The following is a 15,603-nucleotide window of genomic DNA, read 5'->3' as shown; positions in this document are numbered from 1 at the left end:
AAACAGGCACATATTCCCACAGACAAATCCCAAAACCTTGTGGAACGTCTTCTAGAGCAGTGAAGATTGTTTCAGTGCATAAGAGGACCTCTCCAACAGTGACACAGCCAGAAATACTAATATTTTCCTTAGTAGAGTGGAAGCCCTGGCTGCTTTTTATTTCTGTCTGTGTCTCTGTTGCAAATATTCACTTACTTCCTATCTGGTGAAACCATTTTCAGAAGGACAGGAAATGGGGGAAATCTCTTTAAAGTGTAAAGCCCCGTACACACGAGAGGACTTATGTCCGACAGACTTCCGAAGGAGTTCTGCCGGAGTTCTGCCGGAGTTCCGACAGAGTTCTGACGGACTTTTCGGCTGAGCGGACTTGGCCACACACAATCACACTAAACTCCGACGGATTCGAACGTGATGACGTACGTCTGGATTCGAATAAGGAAGTTCATAGCCAGTAGCCAATAGCTGCCCTAGCGTCGGTTTTAGTCCGTCGGAATAGCATACACACGAACACATTTTTCGAAGGGACCGGGTCCGGCGGAGTTCCTTCCAAAAAATTTGAAGCATGTTCCATATTCTAAAGTCCTTCAGACTTTGGCGAGTCAAAAGTCCGTTGCAGCCCACACACGATCGAATAGTCTGACGGAATCAGTCCGTCGGACTTTGGATGTTGAAAAGTCCGCTCGTGTGTACGGGGCTTAAGTACACCTTTACAGAAAAATCTGTAGGGTGAACTTACACAGGATGCCCGCCTCATCCCCCCCATTACCGCTGACGTGTTTCGTATCAATTTCCCATTGTGAGCCGCCCGATATAGTTGCTTCAGGGGTCCAGGGCTTAGAAATCCCCTCAGCATTCACGCTTCTTCTTCCCTACTGACAGGACAGGCTACTTAGGTTCTGATTGGTTGGAGCCATCGACCAATTAGAAAGTGAGGCCCGGAATGGAAAGAAAATAAGAAAGTAGTGCAGGGCCGGGCATGACATTGTGCAAAGGGAGACTACAAAGGGTTAACAAATGTGAAACTAGAAAGTGTAACAGGAAGGGGTTGCAACAGTTTGAGAGACTGAGGGGGTGGAGCATTATTTAAGCAGGAGTCGGGGACTTCTGGGCAGCAGAGGAAGGGATAGAGAGGAGGAAGTGGTTTCCCACCCTCCCTCCCTGTGTTATTGTCCTGTTCATTTTGTTTGTCTGAAAAAAGGAGAATTTTTTTGGGCTATGGACTTTCTACGCACAATTACAACAATACTTAAGAAAATAGATTTTATTTACAAAAACATTAAAATAGCAATAGTCAGTACATGAAATGGTCATCAGAGATCCAAAAAATTCATCCCTAATTGTGTTACCACTAATACAGTATATACAATTATTACTCTATTTGGTAAAAAACACTACACATCACTCCGAGAGATGAAATAATAGATAATCCAAAAGTTGTGGAACATCAATGAGGGTTGAATGATGATGTTGTGCTTGAAATGTTTCGCGTATCTCAAACGCTTCTTCTGGAACTTATTGTAACTGACTAATAGAATGAAAGCAAAATATTATTGAATAATATCACAATATTCCCAAACAGAAAATATATATTGATTGTTATAAAACATCAAGAAATGTATAGAGCAGCCTGGGTAAAGGACACGGAACACCGGTGTACAACAGGTAGGGAGCACCATGGGGGCATGTGTAACATACAAATACAAATAAATTATACGGGGATGAAAGGAGTATATAATGTATAGTAGTAGGCAGTATGTCATTCAACAGTAACTTACTGAGTATGTAGGAAATCGCTAGACCAATTCTTATTGTTTTTTACTGTTTTTTGTACTTTTCTCTGCTATGTGTCTCTCGTAATCTTTTTTAGCTGCCCTAATTGCATTCTTACACTTTTTTGTATTCCTTGTAGAGTTGGAATGCTGACGGTGTCCCATACCCTTTATATTGTTTAAAGGCCATTTTTTTTTTCTTTAATGGGGCTTTTTACATTACGATTTAGCCACCCAGGTTTAACCTTCGCTCCTCTATATTTATTGCCCATTGAAATGTACTGTGTTTAATATGCTCCTAAAGCATTCCCATTTTCTTTTGTGTTCAATGTTTCTAGGATTTGGCCCCAATTGACGTCATGTAGTAATGAACGCAGTTCATAAAAATTGGCTCATTTGAAATTTTGTGTTCTTGTGCTACCCTCATGTCTCCTTTTCTATGATTTATGTTAAATGCGATCATCCTATGATCTCTAGATCCCAGGTTGTCCTATATTGCTACATCTAAGATCAGACTTGGGTAGTTCATAATTAATAGATTTAGCAGGGCATTCTTTCTAGTTGGGGAATCAACCAATTGGGACATGAAGTTGTCCTGTAAGACATTCAAGAAATGACAGACCTTTAATGAGTTAGCTGTCCCCTCTGTCCAGTCAATATTGTATCCATATAGTATGTACAGACATCCATGTTCTCATCTGCCAGTTTTCCTTTCACTATCCAGCATACTCTATAGCAGGGGTAGCCAACCGTTTGAAGAGCGAGTGCCACTTAAGCAACTTAATAACTGGTCGCGGGCCACAATGAGCAGACTCTGCTTATGCAGAGTGGACAATGACACATCCCACTCTACTCTATGGGCCCTCCAATCCGATCTGCTCAGATGGAAGGGAACGGATCCCCTTCTGTTTTTTTTTTTTTTTGCGGACCAGATTGGAGGTAGGCGGGTGTAAACAGACAGTAGTTTGTTTACATCTGCTGCTCCATAGAGGCGAATAGAGGGTCTAATTGGGTTGGATCGATTGTGTGAAAGGTGTCTAAGCCTGCTTTCAAGCTGATGCACTGGGGTTTACCACAGCACAGTGAACCTGTGGATTTTCTGTGGGTTAGCTGCACTTGGCCATTGGTTTCTATTATATCCTGCAGGTGAATTGCACTTCCTGAAAGCAAAACAAATCGGCACGTAATAACAGAAGTCTTTGGCTCAGTGTAGGTAACCTGCAGGTGCACTGCGCTGCACCTGCAAATCAGATTGAAAGCAGCTCAGTAAGCACTGAAGAACAGATATGCCCTGATATACATTGTTATTTTAGTAATAAACTTACCAATAATAATAGTCTTCCATTCAGGTATCACTGACTGTCCCAGGCAGAGTGCATTTGGTATCACTCTGCTTGTGACAGGAGACGACGCTTCACAGGAAGCAGTGCTTTATGCCTTTCTGCTCTGCAGCCGCAGCAGGAGGTCGCGGGCCACATGAGAGGGCTCCGCGGGCCACATGTGGCCCCTGAGCCACTGGTTGGGCACCCCTGCTCTATAGTTACTAGATCAGTGTAAAACTTTCAAGACATCATGAGCAGTACCACTGAGCAGACTCTATCAATCAATCACAGCTCTCTGTTCTTGTTCAATATTTTTATTGAAAAACTTTCATCAATATAACAATGGAGTAATAAATATCCCAAACCGGGAGCCAACATAGCCCTTCGGTAGGGTTTATCAAAAACAAAATTTAAGAAGATAACAGCTTACAGTTAATGTAACAACTTACTTATAACATATATCGATGCTACCTAATGCCCTGAAGGGTTGTAATAAACCATTGATCAGAGCAAATGAGTGACAATAAATTATTTGTTTGCTATAGGATAATAAGATTGAGCAGAGGTCGGTAGAGTATCAAAATCGGATTTTGTTCCAGAGGGATCAAGGGAGACACACAAGCCACCCCAACTGGGATCTAGCTGTGAACTGTACGTGTCCCCCTGCTCCCCCCGGATATTTCGGTTCTACCCTCCGCCCCCCTCCCTCCCCCTCCAAATTAATTAATTAAATAAATATAAGGACTGCCTAGGTGCATTACTCCAAGTTATGTAGTTAATAATAGATGACTATTGATCAAATGGCATGCAAAATAATGTTTTGACAATAAGTAAAAAGAGAAGAGAGTAATAGAAAAGGAAAGAAAAAAGAGAGAGAATAAGTGCATCTGTGATGTGATTATCAAAAAGGAGCGGAGGAGGAAACCAATTACTTGAATCAATCATTGAGAGAAGTTAAGGTAAGTGGCCCAGATATAGGGGAACCTTGATATAGCTAGCCCAAGGATCCCAAGTCGCTTCAAACTTGGGCACCCTGTCTAATAATTTTGCAGTGATTTGTTCTTGGGTCATAATCCAAGTAATTTTCCCCTTGGCGACTATCAAAGAAACCTTGTTTGTTTTCCACGCTCTTGCAACAGTAAGTTTTGATCCTAGGAGCATAAAAAAAATAAGATTATTGGTGTGTTTGGGAGCACCTTCTATTCCGAGGTTTAGTAGTCCAATAGTAGGAGTTTGTGGAATTCCAATTCCTGTAACTTTCCGTGCCATGTGGAAAAATCTGTTCCAGAAGCCTCTTATACGTGGGCAAGTCCACCAAATATGGTGCATAGTACCCACCTGCTTACAATCCCGAAAACATAGAGGTGAGGTATCAGGAAAAATCTTAGCAAGCCTGGAGGGGACATAATACCAACGTGTGAAAACTTTAATATTTGCCTCTATTAGGTTTATGTTGATTATTCCCTTATAAGATTTCTGGAAGAGACTGTTCCATTTATTCAGCTCCCAAGACAAACCCAAGTCAGTCTCCCATGCCTGAGCATATGGAGGCAAGCTGTGTTTACTCGCCAATAAGGTGTAGATCTCACAGCTCTCTGTTAAGAAGACAGCACATAAAGTTGCCTAGCTGTCTCCCTGTTAAGCAGAAAAACCAAAAACAATATAGCCTGACTCTAGCACTTACCTTGCAGGGCGCTACATTTGCATATGAATTTCCATATGCACATGCATACATATACACATACATAGATATACAGTGCCTTTAAAAAGTTTTCATATCCCTTGAAATTTTTTACATTTTGCCATGTTACAGCCAAAAATGTAAATGTATTTTTTGGGGATTTTATGTGATAGACCAACACAAAGTGGCACATAATTGTGAAGAGAAAGAAAAATGATAAAATGGGTTTCAAAATGTTTTACAAATAAATATCTGAAAAGTGTGGCATGCATTTGTATTCAGCACCTTTACTCTGATACCTTTTATAACTAAAATCTAGTGGAACCAATTGCCTTCAGAAGTCACCTAATTCGTAAATAGAGTCCATCTGTGTGTAATTTAATCTCAGTATAAATACAGCTGTTCTGTGAAGCCCTCAGAGGTTTTTTAGAGAGCCTTGGTGAACAAACAGCATCATGAAGGACAAGGAACACACCAGACAGGTCGGGGATAAAGTTGTGGAGAAGTTTAAAACAGGTTAGGCTATAAAGAAATTTCTCAAGCTTTGAACATCTCACAGAGCACTGTTCAATCCATCATCCGGAAATGGAAAGAGTATGGCACAACTGCAAACCTACCAAGACATTGCCATCCACCTAAACTAACAGGCCGGGCAAGGAGAGCATTAATCAGAGAAGCAGCCAAGAGGCCCATGGTAACTCTGGAGGCGCTGCAGAGATCCGTAGCTCAGGTGGGAGAATCTGTCCACAGGACAACTATTAGTCAAGCACTCCACAAATCTGGCCTTTATGGAAGAGTGGCAAGAAATACATTGTGGAAAGAAAGCCATAAGAAGTCCAGTTTGCAGTTTGTGAGAAGCCACGTGGGAGACACAGCAAACATGTGGAAGAAGGTGCTCTGGTCAAATGAGACCAAAATTTTACTTTTTGGCCTAAAAGCAAAACGCTATGTGTGGCGGAAAACTAACACTGCACATCACCCTGAACGTACCATCCCCACCATGTAACAGTGGTGGCAGCATCATGTTGTGGAGATACTTTTTCTTCAGCAGGGACAGGGAAGCTGCTCAGAGTTGATGGGAAGATGGATGTGGCCAAATACAGGGCAATCTTAGAAGAAAACCCATTAGAGTCTGCAAAAGACTTGAGACTGGGGTGGAAGTTCACCTTCCAGCAGTAAAACAACCCTAAATATACAGCCAGAGCTACAATGGAATGGTTTAGATCAAAGCCTATTCATGTGTTAGAATGGCCCAAAGTCCAGACCTAAATCTAATTGAGAATCTGTGGCAAGACTTGAAAATTTGCAGTTCACAGATGCTCTTCATCCAATCTGACAGAGCTTGAGCTATTTTACAAAAAATGTCACTCTCTAGATGTGAAAAGCTGGTAGAGACATACCCAAAAAGACTTGCAGCTGTAATTGCAGCGAAAGGTGTTCTTCAAAGTATTGACTCAAGGGGGCTGAATACAAATGCACACCACACTTTTCAGATATTTATTTGTAAAACATTGTGAAAAACATTTATAATTTCCTTCCACTTCACAATAATGCCCCACTTTGTGTTGGTCTATCACATAAAATTCCAATAAAATACATTTACGTTTTTGGTTGTAACATGACAAAATGTGGAAAATGTCAAGGGGTACGAATACTTTTTCAAGGCACTGTACACACACATACACTCATACATAAACTCATACATATACATACACACATTTACATACATACATAAACTCATGCACACATACATACATATACACTCACACACACATACATATATAAACTAACACACATACATACACACTCATATAGATGCATACACTGATATACATACATACATAGTCTTTAAAAAAATCACAGCTCACTGTACTTGGCTGATCAGCGTTTGGCACCTGCACCACCAAGTAAGATGCCTGTGTACAAAGTACTGCATGGAAGGGAGGCGGGGCAGTTTGAGTAGTGAGTGACGCTGCTGTCACATCTTCTGTCAGCCTATATTGGCAGAGCCAAATGGGGCTCCCGTGCACCTGGTGCCCTTGAGCAGTGCCCATGTGTTAAGACGGTCCTAAGGTGCTCTCCGAATGGTCCTTACGCTGAGCGAGTGACCGCCTATGTTCACTATGCAGCGAGGCAGCCACTCTACTTGGAAGTCAGTGGCAATCACTTTAGTTGCGATGCCTACTACCATAACTTTCAAATTCAACAGGGATCCCACAGGTATGACACATACATACTTACAGTGGTCTATGCTCCAGCAATGTAACTATGTAAAAATAGCCATTTCTAGAATTCACCTTCAATGCTACATCCCCTTACAGAGACAAGCTATGAAGACTGTACAATGTAAAAATTTTCCTGTTTGAGGAATATGTAAAGCTTGATGGTGTACTGGATGCAGTGGCGTAACTAGAACCTTCAGGGCCCCGATGCAAGAAACCATGAACGGCCCCCCTGAACCCCAGCCAGGGCCCTTCCCTCTGAGTCCGGCGGTGAAACTCCAGGGCGTGGTCACAGGTATGACCTTTGTGAGCCCTGTAGTTCCACCACTGGTATCAGTAGTTTTTTTATTCGTTTTTTTTTTTTTTTAGGTGCCCCATTGGGGGACTGTCCCTAGCAGGATGGGGTTCCCGTTCCCAGAAGAGATGAGGTCCTTTTCTCCAGGGCAGATGAAGTTACTGCCCCCAGGTGAGAAGGGGTCCCTGTCCCAAGGGGAGGTGGGAGTCCCTGTCCCCACGTGAGAAGGGGTCCCTGTCCCCAGGGGGAGATGGAGGGGGTATGTAATGGTGTGTGGGGGATGGGGTCCTCTCACTCACCATGACCAAGCTGTAGGCCGCGCACTCATCCATGTTGGCCTGGGCTCCATCCAGTGTGCTGGACGGGCGATCAGCACATCTCCCAGAAAGACGTTTCATCATCTGTGTATGAAGGGGAGGAGGGGGGCTGGCAGACAAGCCTGCAGTGTCCTCCAAGGAGCCGGCTCTCATAGGGCTGCACTGCATCTGTGTGCTTGCATGGAGCAGGAGATGGGTACTCTGAGGAGCCGGCTGAGGACACAGGTCATGCGGGGAATGCACAACTAAAGAGCAGCCAGTGCGATAGTTGAGCATAGAGCTCTGCTAGTCACCCTCCACCTCCAGCCACCCGTGTGCATGGTGCACTGGTACCCCTAGCTGCCTATGCTGCTGCCGGCCATATGTAGAGGGGGCTGCATGGGCCCCCTGCATCACAGGGCCCAGTTGCGGTCACGACTGTTGCACCCCCTATAGTTACGCCCCTGACTGGATGTTACTTTTCCTTCTATTCATTATATGGAATTTCAGATTCAATACAGTGCAGCCTATTCTCTATGGTAACTGACGCATTTTTTTAGTTGTGACAGCAAAAAGTAGTTTTTGGCTTAACATACACTTTAACGTAACTTCAAAAGTAATTTTCAATACTTTTAAATCGAATGCTTTTAAATAAATAAAATCAAGTGATCCTGCTATGAAGGTGTTTGTTTAGGCTCTTCTTTTTTTGGGGCGACAATGCTCTGTCCCTATATGCTCTTGTATTATCATCCAGTATCCAGACCAATTTTCAGCTTTCAGTGCTGTTGCACTTTGAATGACAATTGCGCGGTCATACAACACTGTACCTAAATTAAATTTTTGTACTTTTTCCCCCCAAATAGAGCTTTCTTTTGGTGGTATTTGATCACCTGTGCGATTTTATCATTTTTTTTAAAAAATTTAAAAAGACTTTTGTTTTAAAATATTATAACGGTAATTTTTGTCCGTCATTGATGTACGCTGATGAGGCGGCACTGATGGGCACCGATAGGTGGCAGTGATAGGCAGCACTTCTAGGTGGCACTGATTGGCACCACTGGTGGGCATTGATAGGTGGCACCTGTGGGTACCGATAGCTGGCACTTGTGGGCATTGATAGGTGGTACTTGTGGGCACTTAGACTCTATAAATGAGGCATAATTGCTTCTTCCTTTTCGGGACCGATGTCCCTTTAAGATAAGCCAGTGATCGTCATTTTTTTCTCCTCCGCTGTCAGCGCGAGGAGAAAAAAAAATGATCACCGAACTTTTGTTTTGATCATGTGATCAGCTGTCATTGACTGACAGCTGATCACATGGTAAGGGGCCGGGACCCGAGTCTCAGTGACTCGGTGATCACAGCCTACAGGGCGCACGCAGGTAGCGTGCACAGGAATCCCAGGAATTCACATCCGCGCTGCGGCCGTCATTCGGCCATTGCATGGATGTCAGATGGTTAAGCACAATAGCACATAGTTAGAGCCAAAAGATTTGATATGCATTTTTACTGAGTATGAATCTCCTCTGCATCTCTATGCTCCTCCTCTGCTTAACTCCCACAGACAATTCTTTCCAAGAATTCCCCATCCATCACCATGTGAAGGATGATGACATCACCTTTGACCGTGTGATGGTCTCACAACTTCTCCTCCTGCACAAACTTGTTTCCTCCTGTACACACTTATTTCCTCCTGCACAAATGTATGATTACTGAGGTAAAGTAATGTCACATCTTCTTTTGAGCAATAAGGACCCACTCTAGATAAGCCCCTAAGCAGGCTCTGGTTGCTCGCTGCTACTGGGCCTGAGGAGGGCCAGTAGTTTAAAAGCTTTCTCATGGACGGTGGTCTACTGTTCCCAGCCAGCCCAACTTGCTAATCCTGTGCCCTCGAGCCACATTGATTTGACACAGATCCCCGCAGTCTCTCCTCTGATCCAGGACTCCCCATCATTCACTGTGTAAATGATGAAGACTTTGCTAATGACCGTGTAGAAACAAAGTTCCCTCACAGACTTCCTGGCCCATCCAGCCCTCCACTGTGGTAACACTCACCAACCTTTCACTGTCCTTGATGAGGAACTTAACCGGACCATACGTTCTGACAGCTTCACCTGCCCCTCTGCTCCAGGAGTTCTTTAGAAGTTCCTTCACAGATTCTCCCTGGGCCACCTCCTGTGATTGGTGAACCCCCCCCCCCACCCCAGATGTGGGTGCCCTCCCGCTGCTGCCTAGTATTCCATTCCTCACTTCACTCAGCTGACTTCCTCCCCAGTGGCATGTTACCTCAGCTTATATAGGAGGTTCGCCCCCTGTCAATACCAGATGGGGATTGGTCAGGGCTCCCATATGAGCTGCCTGCCACTCCAGTTCTAGGCCCAGCCCCTCTTCCAGAACATTATAACTGGAAGCAGGGGAGGAGGCTCAGGACCAGAGCACAGGTGGTCACACCCACTGCTACTCTGACCACTCCCAGCCCCCAGATCAAAACAGACAAGCCACTCTTGCCTCACCCAATACCATTCGGATAAATACCATCTCACACCTTTCCAGAAATGGGCGACCTTACTAGGAGATGACGATCTCCCTACTAAAATTATGGATGGCTACCGGCAAATACGTAAACTCACTCTCTCCGAAACGTGGCGTGAAACACAATTCAAGATAATTCACAGGGCCTACTATCCTATGTACACTGATCACAACAATATGAACTTGAAAATATGTCCATGGTGCTCTTCACCTCGCCCCACTCTACTCCATCGTCTTTGGGACTGCCCTGCCATAGCCAGCTACTGGGACACAGTAACTACCTACGTAACATCTGTTTCTAAACAGCGGATTCCGAAAGATGTTATGCTTTGCGTATTTGGATGGACACCTCGAACTCCCCCAGCGGGAGACGGGACTCCAACATCTGTTTCACACTGGGCACAACTGGCACTTCTTGTTGCTCGTAGGATGATTCTGCAATCTTGGATATCCAAACATCCCCCTACGTTGCTAGCGGTACAAAAGGCTATTGAATCACTTTTCTATATGGAACGTCTGGACGCCATCACCAGAACTCCTCGTCCTACACACCGTTTCTTTGCGAGATGGCGTAACTATATGGAGGTCACTTTAACTCACGCTGATATTCAGACAGCAATGCATCCATTCCGATTTACGGCATGGTATCTCCAAAAGGACCTGGCTGGCTCTTTGGGTAGACTTAAACTATCTCCACGGGGAGATCCTGCGGACTATAGGCCACCTTGACATTCTGACCCTAAGATGTGCATTTCTCATCATAAATGTGTGCTTCCTAGTCTTTTCTTTCCCCTAGAGGTTGTGACCCTGAGGCTACTGATTTTATTCATATATCTGGTGTATTCGGATTATATAGGCTAGTGGGACCCACTCGGGTCTGTTTGCCCCGACCCTGGGGCTATTCTGCCGTTGGTTCTTTTCTACTCATTACATAAATGGTTGTATCTGTATACTTTTATTCTGTACAGTTATCTTTTGTACCCTTTTATTTGTAAAACCAAATAAAAATTTTTCAAAAAAAAAAAAAAAAAAACAGACAAGCCTAGCTTGCAGCATAGGCCTGTTTAAATTTGCCTGTGCTGACAGTTCCTAGTAAAAAAAAAAAATATTACTGGCACCTACCTATTGGTAGAGGGTGCTACACACAGAAAACAGGTTTACCTCACACAAGTATTTCACTCTTGCTTCAAAACACACGATCACCCAGCCTCCAGGCTTTCACATGCAGCACTCCTGATTTGGCCTTACCCTTTAGGCCTTGTGTGTCTCCCACAGACTGGTCACTTGCCAAATCTGCCCATACAGCTAGCAGCCTCTGGCTGCACTGGCTCTCACCTCTCTCCTTGGTGGAGCTCTCCTGACTCCTGGGCCAGACCTTCTGGCTGTCGGGTGGAGCTCAGAACTATGGTGAGGTTATTACTAATAGCCCAGCACACACCTGACTAATTTGCGTACTTGTTGGTCTGAAAACCTGGACCCGGATCACTTAGACATCTACAGGCTCCAGGTCCCAAAACTGACTTTAGAAAACACCAAAAAAAGTCCAGCTTCCTCTCCATAACACAAGCTCCCTGGAGGGCCTCAACCAAGCTGGTTGAGAATTCTGTGTCACAACCTCTTTCTAGACCCTGGCAGGGCAACACTCTGCCATGATACCTTAACATCAGAAGAATACAAGGTATCATTGTTTCATCTAAAGCAGAGCTAATTTTACCTTTCCTTCAATAGTCTCTGTCCCTCAGGAGTACCGGTATCTTCATCTAGGGAGCGGGTCTTTGGCCGGCGCTGGATGATGTCACTCTCATGTTACATGCGCACATCGTAGGAGAGGTTTTTTTCGATGGGAGATACCATTTCACGGACACAATTGAAAGCTATGCAAAGAGCGGAGGGACCCCATAGATGTCAGATTGTGCCACGCTGTAAACCCACGGCGCAACAGCGAGGAACAATATGACAAATACGGTGTCCCTTTGCTGTTTGCATAGCTTTCAATTGTGCCCGTGAAATGGTATCTCCCGTTGAAAAAACCCTCCTACGATGTGCGCATGTGATATGGTGACATCACTCCAGCTGATAGGGAAATCAGCTGAAGTGCCATTCCATTCTGTGCATGTGCGGGCACTTTTCAACGGCGGGCACATATGGGCAGAACACCGGCGATGCTAGCTGAGTTTTATGTGTGCAGCTCAACTTACATGCCAGAGTACATTGCAAGCAGACAGGAAGGTGTATTTAATTGTAGAAGAGAGGTTGCAGGTCTCTTCCTCAATAAAGAACCTATCCGCTAAACCCAGGGAGAAGGAAAGATAAAATAAATAAAATAAAATGTCCCAATGTTTGATAAAATATGACATCTCAATAAAAACAGTCCAATAGGTATAGGTCCACACAAAGTAAAGTGCTGGGAAGAATCCGTCATCAAGAAGGTTCACACTGACTCTTACCACAATGAGTGGACGACTTAATCAAAAGCAGTCAAACACGCTTGAAAATCCTCCACGTAGATTTCACCATACACATGGGGAGATAGATTGCATGAACACCAATAGGATCCTCCTTAGACAGATTATAATCACATCAGGACATCATGTAAATAGTTATAAGAAACTTCATTGCACAGTATTACTGTACATTTATTAATAATACAGCAAAGGCCAGGACATTCACAAACAATGCAGTAAAAAGCGCATTTTAATCCAATAAAAACGATCAATGTTTCCATCCAGTGTGATGGCCAGCTGTCGAGCTTGGCAATGTCATGTAAAGATAAAATGCTTGTTTTAAAAAAAAAAACAAGGAAGCGTGCGTTACTACACTAAACAATAAATTGTTTATGTTTTTTGCATGATGACAATTGTCCTTCAGCGCGCAGTTTGGTCAGTTTGTCATGACTGCCCACAACTGCATGTGAATACAAGATCTGTCACATCAGTCCACATACTTTTGTCTCGTGAAATGATTATGAAGCGGGGAGGCCTTTGTTGTCATGGCAATCGCTCTCCACCAATTTCAGAAACCTTCACCTTGCTTCCCTGAACCTTTGTTCCAACTTAAATTCCCATTGCAAAAAAATCTAATTGTTTCGCTCATCTGCTTTGTTTTCATAAACTCCTGGCTGCAGTCAGCGCAGGAAGGCCAACAGTACCGAATGATAAACTCATTCACTGCAGAGTACATGGCAAACAACCTGCTGCCCTGCCATTCATAATCTGTTATGCCGTGTACAGACGGATGTTGGCTGAAACTTGTCTTGCATACACACGGTCGCACAAATGTTTTCGGAAATTTAGATCAGCAAGAATGCAGTGATGTACAACACGTACAACGGGACTAGAAAAAGATTCAATAGCCAGTGCGGCTCTTCTACTTGATTCCGAGCATGCGTGGAATTTTGTGCATCAGAATTATGTACACACGATCGGAATTTCCAACAATGAAGTTTGTTGTCGGAAAATTTGAGATCCAGCTCTCAAATTTTTGTTGTTGGAAATTCAGACAGAAAATGTCCGATGGAGCCTACACATGGTCAAAATTTCCGACAACAACTCACATCGAACATTGGTTGTCGTAAATTCTGATCGTGTGTATGCGGCAATAGTCTGCAAGCTTTTATCAAAATGCAGGAGGAGTCATTGCAGACCTGTGTTTGACCAGTGACGGCCCATATATTAGGGGTGCCGCCCCCCTAATCCATGCGTCTGGCCCCATACATCACATGCGGGGCGCAATGTGGGTCTTTATTTGTTCAAGCATGTGATTAGAGCAAGGCTCTGTTAAAGTAATTTACCCTAACAGCAACACAGACTTTTCCCCACTTCCTATCTGGTGAAGTTATTATTACCAACAGGGGCGTATCTACCGGGAGGCAAACAAGGCGTTTGCCTTGGGTGTAATTTTTCAGGTGGCGGCACCGCCCCCCCCCCCCCCCCCCCAGGCAGAAGGGACACACGTGACTGTGAGCGGTCTTTAGAGCAGAGCAGCTCCGTGGTTCTCATGTAGTTTTCCTGAAGCTCTATGGACTCCCCTGGGCAAGACAACTGAACTAAGCTTCATCTCATCTTAGGACGGCCAGCTCCACTGCGATCTACACTCCACTTACTCCCAGCTCCCTCCACCCAGCTGACTTTTCAGCGGTGTGAGTAATACCGCGTACACACGAACTGACTTTTCGACAGACTAGGTCCGACGGACTTTCGGCGGAGTTCTGACAGAGTTCTAACAGCGTTCTGACGGACTTTCCGAATGAACGGACTTGGCCACACACACAATCACACCAAAGTCCGACGGATTCAAACGTGATGACATACGACCGGACTAGAATAAGGAAGTTCATAGCCAGTAGCCAATAGCTGCCCTCGCATCGGTTTTTGTCCGGCGGAAAAATTTGAAACATGTTCCATTTCTAAAGTCTGATGGATTTTTGCAAATCAAAAGTCCGCTGCAACCCACACATGATCGAATGGTCTGCCGGAATCGTTCTGTCGGACCTTTGATGTCGAAAAGTCCGGTCGTGTCTACGCGGCATAAGGGGGCAGGGACTGTGAGCAGATCATGCCTGGCAGCTTTCAGTGGTTGAGCTGGCTGCAGCGTGGTTTCATTTCGGCTGTGTGCTTCCTTAGCGGTCCCAACCCTGTTCTTTCCTTCCCTCTCCCTGGCCAGGAGTAGTGTTGACAGATCGATATCATCCACTCATGACCCCCTCCCTAGATGGATACAGCTAAGCCTACATGTACAGTAAGTAGATATTGTGGTTTTAATAAAGCAATGGTTTACTACTAATTTGAGTTACTTTGTTCTCCTGTCAGTATGTACTTTTTATCTCCTTGTGCTTGTTTTTACACAGGCTCTATCTGTGATTTTTCACTCTTTATTTATTGTACAATACATGGTGTAGTATCGAGGAGTAGGGGAGCTCCCCTCGTTCTCATCCTCTTCCCTCCTCTCAACCCCCCTATTTCCCCCCCTTCTCTCCCCTCCTCCTCTCTCCCCCTCCCCCACTCTCTCTCTCTCTCTCTCTCTCCCTCTTTGCCTCTCTCCCCCACCTCTGAAAAGGTGGAGCTCCAATAGGAAGGGGTGGGATTTACTGATGAAGGGGTGGGTCTTAAACAGGAAGGGGTGGGGAAAATTTAGAAGGGGGTTCCTGATTTTAGTATTGCCCCAAAACACACCACCGATTAGTGAGACAGGAAGTGAGGGAATATGTCTGTTTTAGAGTCTTCCCATACCCCACACCCCTGCCCTTCCATTCCATCCCCCCACCACCTTTTATTTTAATTTATTTTCATTTGTCTTCGCTTCATCACCTCTTTTTTTTCTGCTATCTCTCTCCCTGCCTATAAGTCTTCTCTTTCCTTCCTTCAAACTCTCACCTTTACCTTCTTTACTGGGAATGAATTGATTTACTAAAGGCAAACAAGACTGTGCACTTTGCAAATTTGCCATCTGCAAGTGCAGTTGCTCCAGAGCTTAGTAAATGAGAAATCATG

Source organism: Lithobates pipiens, unplaced genomic scaffold (assembly GCF_037356315.1).
Source record: "Lithobates pipiens isolate NorthernLeopardFrog02 unplaced genomic scaffold, aLitPip1_a1.2 Scaffold_8, whole genome shotgun sequence".
NCBI lineage: Eukaryota > Metazoa > Chordata > Amphibia > Anura > Ranidae > Lithobates > Lithobates pipiens.
This window is presented reverse-complemented; position numbering follows the sequence as displayed.